At 45.1% G+C, this 21,609-nt stretch overlaps 1 protein-coding gene across 1 annotated transcript in view; it reads right to left on the bottom strand.

The window, feature by feature from the left end:
* Positions 1–20,673, bottom strand: part of LPAR3 (lysophosphatidic acid receptor 3) — an 81,905-nt gene extending 61,232 nt beyond the window's left edge. The window contains exon 1 of the mRNA XM_065928113.1: positions 20,543–20,673. The gene's annotated coding sequence lies outside the window, so the exon portion shown is untranslated. The remainder of the gene's footprint in view (positions 1–20,542) is intronic.
* Between the last annotated feature and the right edge of the window lie 936 nt (positions 20,674–21,609).

Below are 21,609 nucleotides of genomic sequence, written 5' to 3'. Positions count from 1 at the left end.
GAGATCAGGTTAGTTTGTATACTAACAACCAGAATAGAGACCACTCCTGCCAATCAACCACATTTGTGCACTGAATTCTTCTTACTAATTCAAGTGAATGGCAAAATTGGGATAGCATGGGATATTTTAACTCCACATATGATCCCTGAGGTTCATTTCAGCCACGAATTTCAAGGCCCTTAAACTGCTGCCCCTCTGCCCAGAAGCCTCTTCCCCTAGGTATTCTCAGGGCTCACTCTGCCACCTCATTTCTGTCCAAACATCACTTCATCAGAGAGTCCCTTCCCTGCCACTTTGTAAAACAGCACCTCTCCAAACTCCCACCCCACCCCCTGCCAACGTCACTGTCACCCTTTCCCCTGCTTTATTAATCTTTACAGCATTTTTCAGCATCTGACACCGTCTCCTTGGGGTTATGGTCTGTCTCCCCATGCGCTTAGGAAGCTGGGGCCTTTGTGCTATCATGGCATGTCCCCAGCACGCGGAACAATGCCCAGAACACAGTAGGCACATAGTAGACACTAGTTCAATGCAGAATTAACTGAAGCGCACATGTGCCCACACACACCCTACCTGTTTACCCAAACTGAGCCTTATTACTTTCCGCTGCTGCGTCTGCTGCTGCATACTCTCTAATTAGGGTCTCAGAACTCTTTCACTTTCCTCTGTAGACTTGGCTCCCAGCCCTGCTAGCTGAGAGGTGTGAGGAGTGGTGTCTGCCACCTTGGAACAAAAGCTTCACCAGAGCAGACAAATCAGGGAGGTCTGAAGGGTAGTTCCATGGTAGAGACCTCTCACCGGTCTGTATAGACATCAGAAATTATGACTTCTCTTTGAGCATGACTTCCAAAGAAAAGGAGGACTCAGTGGTGGCCAAAGCTAGGCCAATTGAGCAACAAAGTAAAGTAGGCTTGGACTATCACCCAACATATTAAAAAAAAGAAAATCTATTAGTCATACTGATAGAAATAAAAGACTGAAAAATATAATAAATGCAAAAGAAGAGATGAATCTCCCATGTATAAGAATTCCAAATAAATTATGTTCCCCTCCTTTAGAGGGGAACATCTCTGCCAGTCCTTACATGGGGACTGTGCGTGGTGACTTCTTCCCAAAGAGGAGAGTGTGAGAGGGTGTGGGCCTCTTTTCAGTGCAGAAACCTGACAAAGATGACTTTGGCCAGGTAATCACGGTCAACATCAACAGTGACCAGTCACATTGCTAGCCTGTAACCTTGATCAGATGCGTTAAGAATGACACTTCTTTCCCAAAACCATGCTGCTGCTGCTTAGTCACTCAGTCATGTCCGCTCTACGACCCCATGGACTGGAGCCTGCCGGGCTCCTCTGTCCATGGGGATTCCCCAGGCCAGAACACCGGAATGGGTTGCCATGCCTTTCTCCAGGGGATTTTTCCAACCCAGGAATTGAACTCAGGTCTCCCGCGTTGCAGGCAGATTCTTTACCATCTGAGCCCCCAGGGAAGCCCAAGAATACTGAAGTGGGTAGCCTACCCCTTCTCCGGGGGATCTTCCCGACCCAGGAATCAAACCAGGGTCTCCTGTCTTGAAAGCAGATTCTTTACCAACTGTGCTACCAAGGAACCCCTGCAAAACCCATAATCCCAACCTGATCTGAGAAAAACCTCAGACAAATCCCAACAGGAAGACATCAAAATCATCAAAGTCATCAAAAACAAAGAAAATCTGAGAAACTGTTCCAGCTAAGAGGAACCTAAGGAGACATGACATCTAAATATAATGTATATCTCAGATCCTTGAACAGAAAAGGAATGTTATGTAAAAAGTGAGAATATTTGAATGAATATTATTATGTTTATTAATATATAACATATATAATTACAATATAAACATTATATTTATATATTTATAAATATGTAATTTATAAATTTAAATATACCAAGTACATAATTATATATTATATGATTGTATATAACTATATTCAATTATTATAATTATATAATATTATTAATATCTGAGAATAACTAAATAAATAAATATTTAGTTGATAATAATGTTTCCATATCAGTTCATTAAGTGTAAAAATGCACCATATTAATGGGAGATGTTAGTAATAGGAGTAGGGGTATAATATGGGAACTCACTATACTATCTGGTCAATTTTTCTGTAAATATGAAACTGTCCTATAAGCAAATAATATTTAAAATAGATTTTAAAAAGAGAGGGGAGAGGATGTCAGCTCTGCTATACTGCAGCAATTTCAAAATAAATAAAACCTGCAGGTTTCATAAACAGTAGCTTTACTCTTTGCTGTAGCAAAATAACATAGAGGCGCAGCCATCTATTGGAGATTCAGCTTAAATGGATACTGTCCATGACAGAAGACTGGGATCCTGGATATTCTCAGGTAAAGCTCATACATTTATATTAGGGCTACCTGCTAAGTGTAGGGCTACGACAAATCTGCTACCCTCTCTGAATACTCTGGACTTTAAGGAAGTTAAACTCAACTCTGTTAAAAAGTTTCATTACTCTGTTTGTTAAGAACAAACGGTAAACTCAGGCAAAGTTGTTCTGATCTCGACCCCAGTTCTCCACATAGCCTCCAGGTCCCGCAGTACACCGAGAGACGCTACTGATAGCGGTGTTTCCCAAACGGCAGACACAGGAGAAGCAGGCACAGCCGGTGCACTTGGGAAATGAGAGGCTTCCGTGCCTCGAGCCATCTTCAGCTCAGAGTGGCGACACACAGGGGGACCTGCAGCGGGAGCTCAGCAGAATAAACAGATTACTGTGTCAGGGCTCGTTTCTAAGCCCTGTAGGTAGGGAGGCCTGCCTGTTGCATGTCAGCTGATTCGATCACTGCTTTCTCTCTCCATCAGGTGGGTGGATTTATGAAAGCGCAGGCTGTAAACACACAGTTTCTACCCAAGGACTTGTTTAATAAACAACTAGAGTCAAACTTATTGTTCCCCAGATGTCACTGATGACCGACTGAGGACTGTCTTAAACCTCTTGGTTAAACAGGAAAGCAAACTTGAAAACATACTGAACTAAACCAAATAAAAGAGGTGAGACATGGATTTTATGTGATCAGCAAATTCTCTGACTCAGCTTATCCAAATGTAACATAAATCTTTAACTGTGTTTACTCTGTCAATTGTATACAATTTAATCTCCTCTATTTCATTAGGCTGGACAGATGACATACATTTGGCCATCTTAAAAGTAATGATACTAATCAGAATGCTTAAAATGAATAATATTTACATATAATATAAGTCCATATGTTCTACTATATAGCAAATGATCCTTAGATCGTCATATAATCACATGTTTGAAGGAGGAGAGAATGCCAAAATTTAAAATGTGGACATTCATCCCTGAAAGAGATATTTTTTGTACAAAGAACTTTGTCACTCTGTGAAGATATATTTCGAGAAATTTCAAAGTTCCTACTTACAGCCAATGACTTCTCAGAAGAAAATCAGATTTCTTTTCATTACAAAATTCACAACAGAGAAAATTTTGGTCCAAACGGCTTGTCTTAACGTAACCACATACTGCATTCATTCCCTGGCTCGATCCATTTCATGACTAAATCTGCCTCTGGTACTGAGAAGGATGTTCAAGAATCTCCTACTCTACATGATGTGTTCCAAATAGTCCCCCGCTGTTCCCAGTAACAGGTGAATAGTGACCTGCAGTGACCCCTCCTTGCTTCTGGAAAGCATGTCCGCCCAGGCTAGTGCCTGCTTGAATCCTGAAATTCGATACAGAAAGGAAAATCACACTTTCAAAGCAGGTGGCTAGAGAGGGAAACGGTTGTTTTAATGAAAGCTTCAGAGGCTCTAAAGGAGAGCACCGCTGTTTGGTCACCAAAGCAGGAGTCTCACAGTCATCACCATCCCATCCTCTTCTCCCACCCTATGCGTGTCGAGAAGTAAAACAGCACACCTGTATGAAGGTAATCAGGTCTCAGAAGTGCATATAAAAGACAAGAGATTGCTGTGCCTGATTTCAACCATCCACCCATTCAGCTCCCTTTCCGACCCTCTCCACGTGCTCTTTTCCCGGTTGGGACCACATCGGCTTCCTTGCCCTCCAGCGCCTACCCTGAGAGGTACAGTGAAAGATGAAGAGGAGGGGTGGGGCAGAGCTGAGACACTGACTTCCCCTGCTCACTCCCTGGCATATGGCTCTGGGTTGGCCGGGTTAGTACCTGGCAGGCAGCCTCTCATTACTGGCAGCCTCCCCTTCCCCCTCTCCTTGGCTTTCAGTTTGAGGGGTGTTAACAGCTCCTTGCTGTTTCCAGCTCTGGGTCATTGCACCATCTCTTGATTTTCATGAACTCTGCCCTCCCCCAGTTACCAAGTGATCATCCCCCTCCTCCAGATACCAAATTAACTCTCACGTAGTAAAACAGATATCATCTTCAAGTACATTATAATACAACAGTGTTATTTGAAAGGTGTTAATATGCTATAGATTTTCTTTAATCTTTTAGTATGATTAAGCACACATACTATTTCCTAGCTACAAATGTAGCAACTCTCAGAGAAGGAAAGAGGAATAAACAGTATTCTCAAAGGCATGGCCAGTATTACGATTCTTTAGATGTTCCCTATGTTCCCTTAGACATGCCAGAACCCTAGCAAATTTCCCTACACACACTAAGTGATTCAATCTATGAGTGATTTGCCCACAGTTAGGGGTTATATGCAGGCTTTGCTAGTGGTTCTGTGGTAAAGAATCTGCCTGCCAATGCAGGAGATGCAGAAGACAACGGGTTCAATCCCAGGGTCAGGAAGATCCCCTGCAGTAGGAAATGGCAACCCACTCCAGTATTCTTGCGTGAGAAATCCCATGGACAGAAGAGCCTGGCAGACTATAGTCCATGGGGTTGGAAACAGTCAGACACGGCTGAGCACACACGCATCTGCATCAGGGGTTATATACAAGAAAGATGACTGCACAACAGATCCCTGCATGCTGCAGTCCACCTCATGGATGTCCTCCAGCGTAATCCAGCATCAGTCTCAGCTCTGAGTTCCTGGTCTTGTATGCCATGGAAATAAATGACATGGGTTGAGGTGTTCATTTGGGTCTCAGGTTAGCCAGGTCTGAAACTAGAACTGGAAAGCAGCAGCAGACTTTTCCTTAAGCTGCTGTGAAGGGGTTGGGGCAGAGAGGGGCAGGGTAGTGACAACCTCAACCAAGGGGGCACCTGCCACCTGAAATGAGGCCAGGCAGACATCGCCACAGGGGCTGCCTTTTGGTGGCACCACTGATCCATCCTCCGCAGTGGCATTTCCAGGGGCAGGGCCAGCCAGGGGGGCTGCTGGATGAGAGCTGCTCTCCCAGAAGCTCTGCAGGCTGGTGGAGATGCTAAAATGGTGGAGATACTACAACGGTGGTGATGCTATAATGGCAGATGGTTTTCAGGCCCTGGAGACATGAACTGGACTCAGTCCCTAAGTAGACAAAGAGCGTGGGGGCTTACGGCAGTGAGGGCGAGGGAGGGGCTCGGGAATTAGCTCATCTCCATTCCATCAGCAGTCTCATCTTATTCCAGCATTCCTCCCCTCTACTCTTCCAAAATGAATACAAATACACTTGGGGGAGCTCAGAGGCGGTCCTTAACTCTGGAACCTATACACATGTATACAGTTGGAACTTTCAGACATATATACATTCATTCTCCTAAGGTGACTCTTCATTTACTAAATTCAGATTCTTTAAGCCACTGGAGGGAACTCCCCTGTTACTGCACTGTAGAAGCAGCCTCTGTTTCAGTGTCAGCCTTTACCACCAGACTGCGAGCTTCTGAAAGGCCACTAGTTTTTTACTCACATTTGTGCACCTGATGCCCAATATAAGGTCATGAACAATACGTGTCTAGTTCATGCGTTGGTTAGTTTTAGTTTGCTGGTTGGGAGCAGAGCAGGCAAGAACTTGATCACACTTTACTGAATGATGCCTGGGTGATACAGAAGTAGAAAGAAAGTATAGGCTATTCTTTCAAGAAATTCGGCTATGAAATACTTGGTACCTCTCCTATGGCATTCAACACACTGTATTAAATATTTGTCTTCACCTCACTTCCAAACCTGTTGGGCAGAGCTGGTATCCTTCTGTCCCCCTGTTCTCTGAAGCACAAACACAGAACCTTGCTTGTAATCAGCACATAATAAAAATATGCTCAATTTTACTGAATAATTCAATAACAAATCCTTTATTTCCAGTCTCTCTTTTTCTTTGGTTTCACTGTGGATATGGACAGAGAGTTACTCTCTTTTTGAAACTCCCCTCCCAAGCCTCTGTGACCCTACTCTTTCCACTGTCCTCAATATTTCTGTCATGCTTTCTTCCATCAGCCTTGGAGTGTACATATTCTTAGACTTGGCTCTTAGGTCTCCTTTTCCCTTTAAACTTTCTTGCACCAGAGCTATGATTGCTTAAGTTATTTCCTCTATATGGTGACTCTAGAACTAGCTTAAGCCCTGACACTGCTCATGTCCTCTCTCTCTCATGCTAAGCTCCCAAACTGCCTCCAAGATAAACAAGAAAGTCACCATGAGGGTAGCATCTGTGCAGGATGGGATGAAACCTCCTTCAGTTCAGCTGTTGGAACAGGAACAAAGTTTGAGGCTTAAGCATCAGGTTTTAACACAGGGGCTAAAGCAAGGATGGTCTTGGGTTTTATTAGTTGTTTGTAGCATAACATTTGCAAGCTGGCAGAGAGGTTTGGTGTTGGAGAGACTTCTCCCAGCTCACACTGGCCTGGATTTTTTGTCTTCCCTCTTCCAGGGCTTTGCTTGGATTCAGGATAGACTAGTAGAACCCCTTTCCCACTCCACCAGTCCTGATCACTGCAGCATCCCAGGCAATCAGATCCACCTCTGCTCCAGCACTTTGAATACAGCCTTGTGGATTCTAACGCCAAATCTGTGCATCTCATTTCTGGATTTCCTCCTGAGAATGGTTCTTGGGCCCTTCTTGTGCAAACTTCCCCCTTGTTAGCCTCACCACACTACCAGCCTGTGGCCCTCAGGCTGCATAAAAGGACCAGCAGAACCCCAGACTCCACTTTCAAGAGGTCCTGTTCTGAGTGACAGGACACTGAGCTTAGGACAGTTCTTTCAACTCACTTGCCCATGACTGTCTGCTGCCCTGTAACTTCTCTCATAACTATTTCTTTTGTCATTCTTGGCTTTATGGTCTATGGCACAGACTGTTAGATCATGTCTTCCTTTTCTTACAGAGTAATACACTCCATTCCCCAGCCTCCTTACAGCCAGGGTGGTCGTGTGGCTAACTCCTTGCTAATGGACTGTGAGCATTAATGAAGAGCACAGCTCCCGGCTTAGCCCTGGAACAGCCCAGACACCTTCATGCTCTTTCACCTTCCTGCATGCTGGAGCTCAGAGAGGCCTGTGATCTGGCACTCAACATTCAGACCAAGGCAGAGCCCTAGAAGCACAACTCAAAGTCATCGGGGCACAACTTTCCATTAATAAACAGATAAAAACACAGAAATTATGAATAAACACCTAGAAATGTCTGTCACAATTTGACGTTGTTATGAAATACAAATGCATGATCTGTGGAGTCCAAACCAAAATACTGGTCTTCAGCACACTGGATGTAAAGAAATCTATCTTTAAACAAAGGGAGTTTGAGAAACGTTACCCTGGTAGATGGTGGAGAAACAAAACAAAAGAAGCCCTTCAAACCACTCACCTCAGGATTATTAACGAAAGAAGAAAAAAAAACTTCTGTCATCTTCAAATCACTGTATTCGGGGGCCTCTCTGCCAAAGAAGCCTGCAGCTCTAGGTGCAAGTGTTGGAAGGAAACATGCTATGAGCATGCATTGGCTGCTCCTCACAGTTTTTAGTGTGTGTGTGTGCACGCTCAGTCACTCAGTCATGTCTGACTCTTTGTGACCCTATGGACTGCAGACCACCAGCATCCTCTGCCCATAGGATTATCCTGGCAAGAATACTGGAGTGGATTGACATACCCTTCTCCAGGGGATCTTCCTGACCCAGGGATCAAACCAGCATCTCCTGTGTCTCCTGCATTGGCAGGCAGATTCTTTACCCCTGAGTCACCTGGGAAGCCCTAGCTTTTAGAAAGGCATTCCCAGAAAGAGAGGAGCTCAGGCAAAGATCATCTGTAAGCAAAAGTGGAGACAAATGGGCAGAACCTAGAAGCTGGAGGCCTTGGAGGATTAGAAAAGTTAACTGCCTCTACAACTGCAAAGACTAGGAAATAGTATCGTTGCTCACAGCCTTTCTCAAAGGACTCTCAGTAAAACATGGCATTGGAACAAAGAAGTCAGGCTGATAGGAAAGATCAGAGTAAGTGTGCACCCTCCTGCCCAAGTCTGTGTTTTAGAGGAAGTCAGAGCAGAGACCACTAAGGAGAGGAAGAGAGAGATGGGCCCAGACAGAAGCTGGGAAATAAGGAATGCTAAAGAACTTGATCCAGGATAGAACTTGGATATGATAACTGGTGTATGGAACTGACCAAAAGCAAACAGATCAGAAGACTGTAAACTTTTTTAAGGAACCATACTGCCATGGAAGCTACAGCGTGGCATAGAGCTCACATTTTTCAACATCCATTTCAGATATGGCCACAGAGGGTAATGGATAAGGAAGAACTTCCCAGGCGGCAGAGTCAAAGTCAAGGCCAGTAGGAAAACTCTCCCAGAGAGCAGAAGCAGGGATTGAGGCGGGGAAACCTTAATCATTCCTGCCCAGTGGTGTTTCATCAATTTTACAAACCTGCGGCTGCTGGGTGTCTTCTGCTTTTCAGAATGGGAGTTTTATTTTGTTGTGGTCTGCTTGTTTCTATTCCTCCATTGTATAATGAATCAGTCGGTCAGAATAAGCAATGAAATGGACATTTTATCATGAGATTTAAAACAGGGTTTAGAGAAGGGAAGGCCAGACCTGTGGAGTTCTGGTCACCTAAATCCTTCCAAGGAAAGTATGGCAGGCTGTGATACACAGGAGGCTGGGGAGCAGGGAGAAAACAGCACAAGCTTTGGCGACAGCTGGCCCCGGGTCAGATGTGGCCTCATCACTGTCAGCAACACCTCTAACCTGGTACATCCCTGATCTGGCCAGAACCTTTTCCTTCATCTGTAAAAGTAACTACAGCACAATAATTACAACAACTATATAGATTGTTGAAAGAATAATGAAAGCAATGTTTATAAAGCACCTAGCAAGATGCTTAGCACATAGGCTGTACTCAATAAATGGTAGATAATATTTCCCAAGAAAGTTAGTTAACTCAAAATTTTCCCCAAATTCAATGGAATATACAACTGGCATTCTGGAATCACTGTTCACACTCTAACCCTTCAATTTAACAAGGACCAATAACTAAGGCATCCTATACCTACACCAAACTAACTACAGTCCAGGAAAGACTCTTCCTCTGCCTGAAAGTATGGGCCCAGCACTGCTGTGATGAGGCTTAGGGCGCTGCCACTTCCCTCTTCTGCTGCTTGAAACGAGGCAGGGAAGCAGGAAGAGGCAGGTAGAAGCGGGTGAGGAAGCAGAGGAGAGGCAGCATGGTGGTGGAAGAACACGGGTTTGGGGTGCTGGGTTCAAGTATTAGTAGTAAAGCAAGTGAGCAGAGTGGTTAAAGAGCAAGGCCCCGACAATGAACATCATACTCAACAGTGAAAAACTGAAAGTTCTTCCTTTAAGATCAGGAGGGACAAGGCAAGGATACTCACTCTGACTACTTCGTTCAATAGAGTATCTCAAGTTCTTGCCAGAATCAGACAAGAGAAGGACATAAAAAGGTATTCACATCAGAAATGAAGGCGTAAACTTACATATCTGCAGATGACATGATCTCATATGAAGAAAACCCTAAAGATCCCACACACATTAAAAAAAAAAACAAAAACCTGTTAGAACTAATGGATGAATTCAGGAAAGTTGTAGGACACAAAATCAACATACAAAAATCAGTTGCATTTCTAAACACTAACAACAAACAAACTGAAAAGAAAATTAAGAAAACAATCTGATTCACAATAGCATTATAATGAGTAAAATGCTTAAGAATTAATATAACCAAGGAAGTGAAATATTTGTATATTCAAAACCATAAAACAATGGTGGAAGAAACTGAAGAAGACATAAGTAAATGGAAAGACATTCTGTGTTCAAGGATTAGAACCTAATATTGTTAAGATATTAGGGCAGAAAGTGAAGAACTAAAGAGTCTCTTGATGAAAGTGAAAGAGGAAAGTGGAAAAGTTGGCTTAAAACTCAACATTCAGAAAACTAAGATCATGGCATGTGGTCCCATCACTTCATGGCAAATAGGTGGGGAAACCATGGAAACAGTGAAAGACTTTATTTTCTTGGGCTCCAAAATCACTGTAGATGGTGACTTCAGCCATGAAATTAAAAGACAATTGCTCCTTGGAAGAAAAACTATGACCAACCTAGACAGCATATTAAAAAAACAGAGACATTACTTTGCCAACAAAAGTTCGTTTAGTCAAAACTATGGTTTTTCCAGTAGTCATGTATGGATGTGAGAGTTGGACTATAAAGAAAGCTGAGTGCTGAAGAACTGATGCTTTTGAACTGTGGTGTTGGAGAAGACTCTTAAGAGTCCCTCTGACTGCAAGGAGATCCAACCAGTTCATCCTAAAGGAAATCAGTCCTGAATATTCATTGGAAGGACTGATGCTGAAGCTGAAGCTGCAATACTTTGGCCATGTGATGCGAAGAGCTGACTCGTTGGAAAAGACTGATGCTGGGAAAGATTGAAGGCAGGAGGAAAGGGGTTGACAGAGGATGAGATGGTTGGATGGCATCACCAACTCAATGGACATGAGTTTGAGTAAACTCCAGGAGTTGGTGATGGACAGGGAGGCGTGGCGCGCTAATGTCCATGGGATCGGAAAGAGTTGGACACGACCGAGCAACTGAACTGAACTTAAATGAACTGATTGTTAAGATGCCTGCACAACAAATTCAGGGCAATTGCTATCAAAACCTCAGTGGCACTTTTTTTTTACATAAATAGAAAAAAATCTTACAATTCATATGAAAACACCAAGGATTCCAAATAGCCAATACAATCTTGAGAAAGAACAAATCTGGAGGCCTCATATTTCCTGGTTTCAAAACATACTACAAAGCAATACAAAGTTACAGTTATCAGAAAAAGTATGACATAAAGACAGATATATAGACAAATGGAGGCTTCACTCGTGGCTCAGACGGTAAAGAATTTGCCTGCAATGTGGGAGACCTGGGTTTGATCCCTGGGTCAGGAAGATCCCCTAGAGAAAGCAATGGCTATCCACTGCAGTATTCTTGCCTGGAGAACTCCATGCACAGAGGATCCTGGTGTGCTACAGTCCATGGGGTCACAAAGTCGGACACGACCGAGTGACTGACACACACAGACGGAACAGAATAGAGAGCCTAGGGATAAATTCACGTATATATGATCAACTGACCTTTGGCAAGGGCGCCAAGAATATGCAGTGGGGAAAACAAATGGTGTTGGGGAAACTGGATATCAAAAGGCCAAAAAGAGCATGGCCTCTGGTGATAACTGGCCTGAGTATAAAGCCTTGCTTTTGTTGTTGTTGTTTAGTCACTCAGCTGTATCAGTCTCTTGGTGACCCCATGGACTATAGCCTGACAGGCTCCTCTGTCCATGGGATTTCCCAGGCAGGAATACTGGAGTGGGTTGCCATTTCCTTCCAGGGGATCTTCCTGGACCAGAGATCCAACCTGTGTCTCCTGCACTGGTGGGCAGGTTCTTTACCACTGAGCCAACAGGTAAACCCAAAGCCTTGCTTACCAGGTTTAACCTCTCTGTGCCCTAATTTTGTCATCAATAAAATGGGAATAAAAACAGTACCCTCTTCTAAGACTACTGGGAGATTTAATGAGGCATTCAGAATAGTCTCTGACACAGAGGCTGTATTGTTATTATCAGTGGGGTCTGAAGACAGTTGGGCTTCCCAGGGGGCACTAGACCTTGGTTTCCATCCCTGGGTCAGAAAGATCCCCTGCAGAAGGAATGGCAACCCACTCCAGTATTCTTGCCTGGGAAATCCATGCACAGAGGAGCCTGGCAGGCTGCATTCCATGAGGCCACAGAGGGTTGGACACAACTGAGCACGCACACATGAGGACAGTTACTTAACCTCTTTGAGCATCAATTTTCTCTGTTATGAAAGTGAGACAAGACTAACTTGTTAGGTTATTGGGTTATTGGGACAAAGTGAACGAAATAGCCAGTGTAAAGTTCTCAACACACTTCCAGGTCCGGAGGAGTCAGACAAGTCCAGTAAAGCAACAGGGCAAGTCTGTTCCCAACAGGTGGGGGCAGGGGTCCCAAGAGAGAGGACCAGGTAGGGAAGATCAAAGGAGGAAATCCTCCCTCAGGCTGGGGGGGTCACTGGCATTACAACCTCAAGACGGCTCCCCTCTACCACCCTGTCCAGGGTCACTCACTGGTGTTTCTCACTACCAGCTGGAAACATGCGGCCCCAGAGAAAAAGTATAAATGGAGTTTAGCCAGCCGGGTGTTTAATCCTCACCCAATGAAATTAAACCTGATGTTTAATCTTCTGATAATTTTACTACACTTCCTCTAGAACACTCTACCTGGATCTTGGAGTAACCCATCAAAATATATTCACTAAAAGACCAATGAACAGTTTTCGAGGTGACTTCACGTCTCTTTTCCCACTGAGCCCATGGTGAGATGGGCAGCATAGCTTTCTCCATCTCACAGACGAGAAAACTAAAACTAGCAGACACTGATTCACTCTGACCAGCTCTCAGCCTTCACGTCCAGGGCTCTTTTCACCACACTGACCACTGGAGCCTCTTTTTTTTTCAGTAGTTAATCCCCTAACCCCACGAGAAATAAAATACGCAGATTTGTTCTCCATAATGACATTAATGCCTTTTGCAAACATTTAGTGATTCTAGAAGTAATATAATATGATTGTGGTAAATGTCAATAAAAATTCATAAATGTATCTCTACTTAGAATTTTTGACAAGAGTTTATGGGGGAAAATCCATAATCAAATGAAAATGACTGGCTAAAACTCTAAATACAAGATAGAAAATAGCAACGATTAGTTAGTTTGCCTGCTTCAGAAAAAACTCAGAAGAGCAAGCAACACAGTTTACTTCTAACATGTTGAATGATATAATTTAAGAAACAGTTTCTCCTAACGCATTTTACCTTCCCCATCAACCCAACAGAGTCTACCAGCTGAACTAGGCCATAGACATCAATTATCTGACTACAGAAGTTAGACTAGAACTTAACTAAGAAATGCTAGTGATGACCTAGTATCAACCCATGGAAACTTTAAAAAATGTATATACTATTTCTCTTTTTGCTTTCTATCATTCTCATCTTCTCTCTTCCGCTGCCTTCTCTTTTCTTCCCTCCCCAGAACTGAGGGGCCAGCAGGTGGCTGAGAATGCAGTATGATGAAAGGGAATCTGGGGAGTTGCAAGGAAGAATAGGCTATAGTTGGGGAACCACACAGTGAGCTGGAGGGACTGGAGGCTGATAACAAAGATGCACATATGCCTGAGCTAACAGGCCTGGAAGTCAAAGACAGGCAGCAGTGGGAAGAGCGGTGGACACAGAGGAAGCAGGATGGCCTTTGTGGCTGAGAGATGAGCTACTTTGAACAAATAAGTAAAAATACTTAAGGTAATGGGAGTCAAGTTTCTAACTGCCAGAGATGATATGTAGAAATATATAAACAGATAAGACTAGAAAGATCCTTGGGTGTTGGATTGGAATTGGAGGTCTTAGTATGAACTCATGATTTTATAATATATGGCCTTATGTAGACAATACATAAATGTATATGTATATATACATATATTTCCTAGTTTTGTCTTCTGAGAGATCTAAAGTAACAATACCCCAGTTACAACAGGCACACCAACCTTCCATATCTTGTTTTCTAAATACCATTCTCTACCAAAAGGGATGACTAACCAGGTCAGGGAAAGTACAAGATAAGCCTGGGATATCTTGTGATGACAGAAAACTTTAAAATGCTCAGTGAATGATAAGGATGCCAAAAGGACAAAGGAGCCAGTTCAGAGGGATTCTCAACTGGTCAAACTGAGAACAATTTGAGCATCAAAATAAATAATGATAGCAAGAGATCTCAACATATTGTATTCAAAAGGAATCCACGAATATGTCCTAATATAATGAAGAAATGCAAGAAGGAGAAAAAGTTCTTCCTTATAATAGAATGCCAACTAACAAATGTGAAAGGAGTGATGGAAATAAAGAATCACCATTTGGCAACCTTCAGAGAGGTAGCTGATTCAGGCAGGAAGGCAGCAGGGAAGAATAAAGAGTCATGTCCAACTGTTCATTGACCTATGAACTATACAGTCCATGGATTTCTCCAGGACAAAATAGTGGAGTGGGTAGCCTTTCCCTTCTCCAGGGGATCTTCCCGACCCAGGGATCAAACCGGGGTCTCCTGCATTGCAGGTGGATTCTTACCAACTGAGCTATCAGGGAATCCCAATAAGGCTTTAGGTAGAGGTTTAATGAGGAACAGGCTATTAGAATAACCTCTGAACACCTCTCCACAAACACCAATATGTTTCAAAGGGAAAAATGGTGAATTGAAGGTGGGTAGATGTGGCAAACACCAACATAATCAGGTGATTAGGGCCAAAATTCCAGTGGAGATTAGGCTGATATTGTGTACCTTCTGATGTGATGTGCTAAGAAGAGCAGAGCATCCTGCCAAAACATATGCTCAAGTCTGGTTCGGAAGAAATGCCTGCCAGACCCAGGTTGAGAGTCATCTACTGTATGCAAGACCTGTGTAACTGCAAGGGCTTTAGGAAAGGGAAAGTCTGAGGAACTATTCTAGAAAACAACATGACAAATTTAACATGAATCCCAAATCAGGCAGGGAAAAAAGAGACATCTGGGGGACTCTTGATGAAATACGGGTGGGCTTTGTGGATTGGATGGTACTGTGGTAACAATGGCAACTTCCTGGTTTGGTGGTACAAGGATTATTGTTTTGTGCAACTTGACTGGGTTAAGGGATGCCCAGGTAGCTGGTAAGTCATTATCTAAGTGTGCTATGAGGATGGTTCTAGAAGAGATTAGCATTTGGATCTGTAGACTGAGTAAAGAAGATGATACTCAAGCAACGTGGTTGAGTATCATCCAGTCTGCTGAGAGACAGAGCAAAATGGAGGAGGAAGAGCCAATATTCCCTGTTGTCTGAGCTGGGATAACATCTCCTCCTGACCTCAGACATCAGAGCTCCAATTCCCAGGCCTTCAGACTCAGACTGAATTACACTACCTGCTTTGCTAGTTCTTCAGCTTGCAGATGGCAAGACTGTGTGACTTCTCAGCCTCCATGACCCTAAGTCAATTCCTAAAACAAACACCCTCTTATAAATAGCTATCCCATTGGTTCCATTCTTTGGAGAACCCTGACTAATCCTAATGCCATGGGGATATAGAAAAAGATTATACTTATTTTCTCCTTGCCAGACCCATGTGACAGTTTAGTTCAGGGAAAGGGCTCCCATTCAAAGGATTGACCTATTAGAAATCAACCAGGGTAGGAGGCAAATCATTCAGGGATGTTCTATACCCGATGCCTTGGTTTGATTTTCAATAACTAGTTACTCTCAAGGGCGCTGAGCCTTAACATTGGATTCTAGCTCTCTTTGGGAAGTGAACGCCTGTGACTGACTCTACTGCCCACCTTTGGTTTACATGCTGTGAGTCCATCTGGGGACAGCTCAAGCCTTTCTGAAAAGGAGGGGTTTGGAGGCAGCAAGACTGAAAGGGAAGACCAGGGGACTTGCCTTAAAGGTGCATTTACAAAGCAAGCACACTGCTTTTATTCAGATTGCATATTTGTTTGGAGAGGCTTTGGGCAAACTAGTGGCACTTAGGGAGGAGATAAAATGCCCTCCAACCCACCCCTGCCACCTGCCAAGCCACCCTGATGACACCACATCAGGCTGCACAAGGCTGAATCAACCAGGGCTAGTAGGTCTTCCAGCGAAACATCCAGGGAACAATAAAGACACAGGATAGCTGATCAGTAATTTCAGGGGCTGACTAACATCGTTAGGAAGGGGTGGGGCAGGCTGTTTTCCAGAGTGACACTCAGTCTGGCCCAGACTTGGCTGTATGAATAATTCACATCTGAGGATGGGAGGCAAGGTCCACGGGAGCAGGGAGGGGAACAGACAATCAAGGAGTTCAAGGCAGTAGGCAGATGGGACAAGAGGCTAGGGGCCGGGGCCACAGAGGCCAGGCCAGGAGATGAGGAGCAATAAGGATGAAGACATCAGCCTGGAGAGGGAAGAGGGGGTACAATCCAGGAGGTGAGACTTTCCTTTCACTGGGCTCCATTCTGGCTCAGCAGGCAAGTCAGACAGAGAACAACACACACCTTTCAGACTGAATGAAATAATACGCTTAATTGTTCAGGGTAGGAGGGGAAACGCCTTGAGTCAGTTCAGTGCTTTGCAGAGTAAGCCTTAGAGACTCAAGTTACCGAGTAGGCACAGGCCAGTGAGGACGGCTCGTGCATGCGTGTTAAGTTGCTTCAGCAGTGTCCAACTCTGCGACCCCATGGACTATAGCCCACCAGGTTCCTCTGTCCATGGGATTCTCCAGGCAAGAACACTGGAGTGGGATGCCATGCCCTCCTCCAGACAATCTTCCTGACCCAGGGGCCAACCCACATCTCTTCTGTCTCCTTAATTGGCGGGCCGGTCCTTCACCACTAGTGCTACCTGGGAAGCCCAGGGGCAGGAGAGGGCACCCCAGATTAATGTCTGATGATCCCCAGAACCACTCTGCTCTGACTCACTGGCTGGTTAGTCAACTCTATGTTTCTGTCTACCAAGAACTGAGATGAGCAGGCAGCACAGGTAATTCTAAGATGGAATGAAAACTTCTTTGGACCTCTGCCCTGCACCTTCGATCACACAATGTTAGGTAATCTTGGTCCTGACATTTCTCTTCCTCTCATATTTCCCATGGAGCAATCTCTCAACCTTTGGCAGAATTTCCTCCTTGAGGAGGCAGCAAATTCAACACATCCAACACCCATGTGGAGGTCCTCCCATCCCTACAGCCTGTCTGCCCCACATCTGGAGGCCCTGCCTCTTTAATTCCAACATTTATGTGACCCTGGCCGGGCACAAAGCTCTTCTGCATACCTGACTTAATGGGACCTAACACAACCAATGCAGGTAGCTAGAAGAGGAATTATCATCCCCATTGTGCAAATGAGAAAACTGATTCAAAGACGATAACCTTTATTCAAGGTCACAAGAGCTCACTCAAGTGTGGCTGGGATTAGAACCCAGACCCCTGTACACCAAACTGCCTCTCTAACCCAGCACTGTAAGGGCACAAGCTCTTGGGGCTTCCACTCAGCTCTGCACCCCTCACCTCCACTTTTCCCAGCCACGGCAAGAATAAGTTCCAGGGGACTCCTCCACACACACACAGAATCCAGGATGAGGGTCAAAGGTCCGAGAGGGGGCAGCTCAGTACCTTGAGGAGAAATGATAGACGGCAGGGCAAAAGGGCCATGGAGAGGAAGCAGGAAAATGAGTAAGGAAAGTGAGAAGAACATCTCTAAGTCACCCAGGACTTGGGAATCTCTCTTTGCACTCTCACCGGTATAATGTACATTTGCACCTCGTTTATAGAAATGTCAATACTTTAGGGTTTATCTAGGAGGGAAAGTGGGCAGCCAGCATTTAAGGAGGACTTCCCTCCTTAATTTAAGGAGTACATCAAGACCCAACTAAGTGCTTTCTCTTTTCATCTTGGGAGGTGGATATAATCTTCATTTTTACAGACAAGGAAATTAGAGAGGTGAAGCGAAGTATTCATAGTCGCAAAGCCTGGCCTGGAACAAAGGCTGATCTGACTGCAAAGCCCAGCTCTTCTCTTTACACCACAGTAATAACGCCCTGGGCCTGGGCTCTGCCATTTAGAACCTTGCAATCAGACTTAACCACTCTGTTGGGTATAATCACAGTCCAGAAAGCATTTTGAACTAATGTATACTCCACAGAGAATGGCTAATGGGTAATTTGAGTTATAGTAATTCCCATTCGAGTTACAGTGATTCCCCCAGCCACAGCCCAAAGAAATCAGACGCTAGGCTTAGATTATGGTGGATTTCTGCTCCAAGATGAAAAACTTGGGGGAGAGGCAGCCAGTCTCGGGCATGGGTGCACCACTTTGAGGGTGTGTGCCTTAATTGCTAACTGGCTATGGGGCAGGGGTTCCTTTGTGTCTATGCGTTTTGGAAAAATGAGAGAGGATTAGCGTGTAGATTTTCAAATAGGTTCTGAAGAACATAAATGGAAAATTATCCCATTTTGAAATGTTTTCATTTTAGTCTTCATTTGTAGAAAATATACATAGATCTGCTCAATAAAACATCTTGTAAATCATCCAGACATGTAAATTGTTCTTTAGTCACTAAGTTGTGTTCAACTCTTTGTGACCCCATGGACTGTAGCCTGCCAGGCTCCTCTGTCCATAGCATTTCCCAGGCAAGAATACTGGAGTGGGTTGCCATTTCCTTCAGGATTATTGCCAATCCTTCAGGGATTATTCCTGACCCAGGGATCAAACCCAAGTCTCCTGTGTTGGCAGACAGACTCGACCACTGAGCCACCAGGGAAACCTAGATATTTAACTAGATGTGACCTAATAATATAAAGAGCCTGGTAACTACTATGTATACATTTGTAAGATTTAGAAAAGAAATGTGTTACTTAGAGTTAAAGCTACAAAGTTTTGAATTCTAAAGACAAAAATAGAAAACTTGAAAAATGTGTTCAAATGATCTGTTTTCCTAGGTACTTATTACTTACATGGACTTCCCAGGTAGCGCTGGTGGTAAAGAACCCACCTGCCAATGCAGGAGGCGTAAGAGACATGGGTTTGATCCCTGGGTTGGGAGGAACCCCTGGAGAAGGAAATGGCAACCCACTCCAGTATTCTTGCCTGGAGAATCCCACGGATGGACAGAGGAACCTGGCAGGCAACAGTTCATGGAGCTGCAAAGAGTCAGACATGACTGAGCATGCATACACACACATGCACGCACTTGGTACTTATATTGACATAACAATGAATATGTTATGTCCAGATGACTGAATATCACTACATGATACATACAGTTGCATGGTACAAGAGACACCTCCAGAAGCTTATCTCAAGTATAGAAACCTCACTGGCAGGGGTTGCTTGCTGGTCTTTTATAGAATAGCCCACTTTGTTTGGACAAGCATGGTGTTAATAGAGCAGAGGTGGTGTGTTTATAACTGTATCACTTCTGTTCAAAAAAAGGAAAATTCTACTCATTGGATCAGAACACACAAAATTGGATGCAATTCCTCATCGGAAGCAGGGTTAGCAACCCCTGATAAGTAGTTCACTGGAAAACCCAATAACTCTCCTTAGCAATACAAAAGTTCATGCATTGATGACATGCTGTGCAGTGCATGAAATAATAACTGACTGGTGAAGAGGGGTCGCCTGTGACTGGCATTTACTTTATTCTCTGACTTACAAAAGTAGGAACCGCCAGAAGCTAAAAGCAGCTCTTAACTTCTAAAACAATATCCCAAGACCAGGTGATACTCAGGGCAGCAAAGAAGTGAGGGGGGCGAAATGCACCGCAGGGACAGTAATAAGTAACATTTCGTGGAAAATACCGTTTAAAAATGACCTACATGTTTTGGGGACAGTTTTAATGAGTCCCTTAATAAAACTAAACTGTTTCCAATACTCACAGTCACTCCTCAAAGTACTTGTTTGAGAAATTGCTAAGCAATTTTAGGTAGTTGTAACTTGTTGAAGGAAAGCAATAAAGTAACACTGCTACAGAACAAAGCACGTTTGTCTGCCGGTGGTGAGGGGGACCGCCAGGACCTTCACTTACTCTCAAAGCACAGCCCCTGACAGGGTTACCAGTGAATGCATAATAACCATTGCCCAAATCTTTGGATGCCTCGCATGGTTCGAACTGTTCCCTAACTAACACACCGCCAGCCCGGGAGGAGTTGATGGCTGGAAAATGTTATATCTGTGGGCTCTACGGGAGAACCTCAGTTCACCATCGACGGCTGCAAGATCGAGTTTGGAAAAGAAGCACCTGTGCAAGAGCAGAGCGGAACCTGAGCCCGGCTCTCCGCTCCTCTGCGCCCAGCCCACCAGCTCACAGCAGGGACCGACGCAGCGCGTATTTTGCATCCCGACGGCTTTTTACTCCTAGGGGGGAAAAGGCAAGGCGAAAAGGGCAAGATGTGCTCCACGTCGCCCAAAGAGGTCTGTCCAAGGTACGTGGAATAGGTACGGGGTCCGGGCTGGACGCCAAGCAACCCAAAAAAGCCGAGAGATGCGCCCCGACCTCCCCACGCGGCCCGGCCGGCTGCAGCTCCGGGAACCCTCCCCGAGCTCCGCGCCCCACTCACCGCTCACGCTCGCCCGCGCCGCCGAGCCCGGGAACCGGGACCGCTGCTGCTGCCGCATGCCCTCGGGGCCGAGCGCGACGGGCGACCGGGGGCCGGGCGCTAGCAGCGGCGGAGGACGCGGCGGGCGGGCGGGCGGGCGGGCGGCGGCGCGCCTCCTCTTCAGTGGCCGCTGAGACCCGCTGGGAAGTCAAAGTTTGGCAGAGCGAGGGGCGGCGCCCAGGGGGCGGAGGGTCCGCGTCCCGCCCTGCTCCGCCTCTCCCCGCTCCGCCGGGTCCGACTGTTCCCACGGAAGAGCGCCCCCCACCGGCGAGGCACGGATTGGCGCTCGGGGCTCTTCTGCAGATGCCCTTCTGCCTGGGACTGTCCACGGGAGTGCGACCGGCCTCCAGGAGGAGATGGCACTCCTTGAAGGACCCCTAGCACCCACAGGCCCTACAGAGCCGTACCCGGGAGCCCTGTATTTAAGCACTGTCCCCCTGTACCTCTCCTCATTCTGCGGGGAGAGATTCCTTTGAAGTGGCTTCAGGAAGTACAGCCCACGTGGGAGGCAGCTGGCCGCTTGCTCTAAAACTTGAATCTCAAAGTCCTTTAAGGGAGCAGGCAGCCCCCAGAGGCCAAGGGTGTTTACAGACATTTGACTTGGGGCCTTTCCTAGGCACCTGTTTATTGCAACAGGGAACAAAAAATATTTAAAGTTCTTGTAAGAGAATTCTGGGCCTCTTGGGGTCAAGAGTCTTGGATACTGTTTCTCAAAGCTGAAATATAAAGCCTCCATTGACCCACCTTTGGTAAAGAAGGAAGGTGCAAAGTAAACCGATGTTTGTCATGAAGACTTTGTTCTCTCTGAAGTCTGCAAAGCAAAAAAGGCACAGCCGTTCAGAGTAGGGTTCTCCCGGTGACCACACAGGAGGGAAATACGGTAAAGTAAGGTCCTTCCTCCTCATGCTTCAAAACCTTGGGAAACCCAGACAGAAGGGGAGATGTCTTCCTGTAACCCTTTGCCATTCATTCATCCATTCTTTCATTCATCATTCAATGTTGATATAGGGCCCTTTTATATGCTAACT

Source organism: Muntiacus reevesi, chromosome 1 (assembly GCF_963930625.1).
Source record: "Muntiacus reevesi chromosome 1, mMunRee1.1, whole genome shotgun sequence".
In the NCBI taxonomy this organism is placed as follows: domain Eukaryota; kingdom Metazoa; phylum Chordata; class Mammalia; order Artiodactyla; family Cervidae; genus Muntiacus; species Muntiacus reevesi.
Note: the sequence above shows the minus strand (reverse complement) of the source record. Positions and strands in the feature narration are given on the sequence as shown.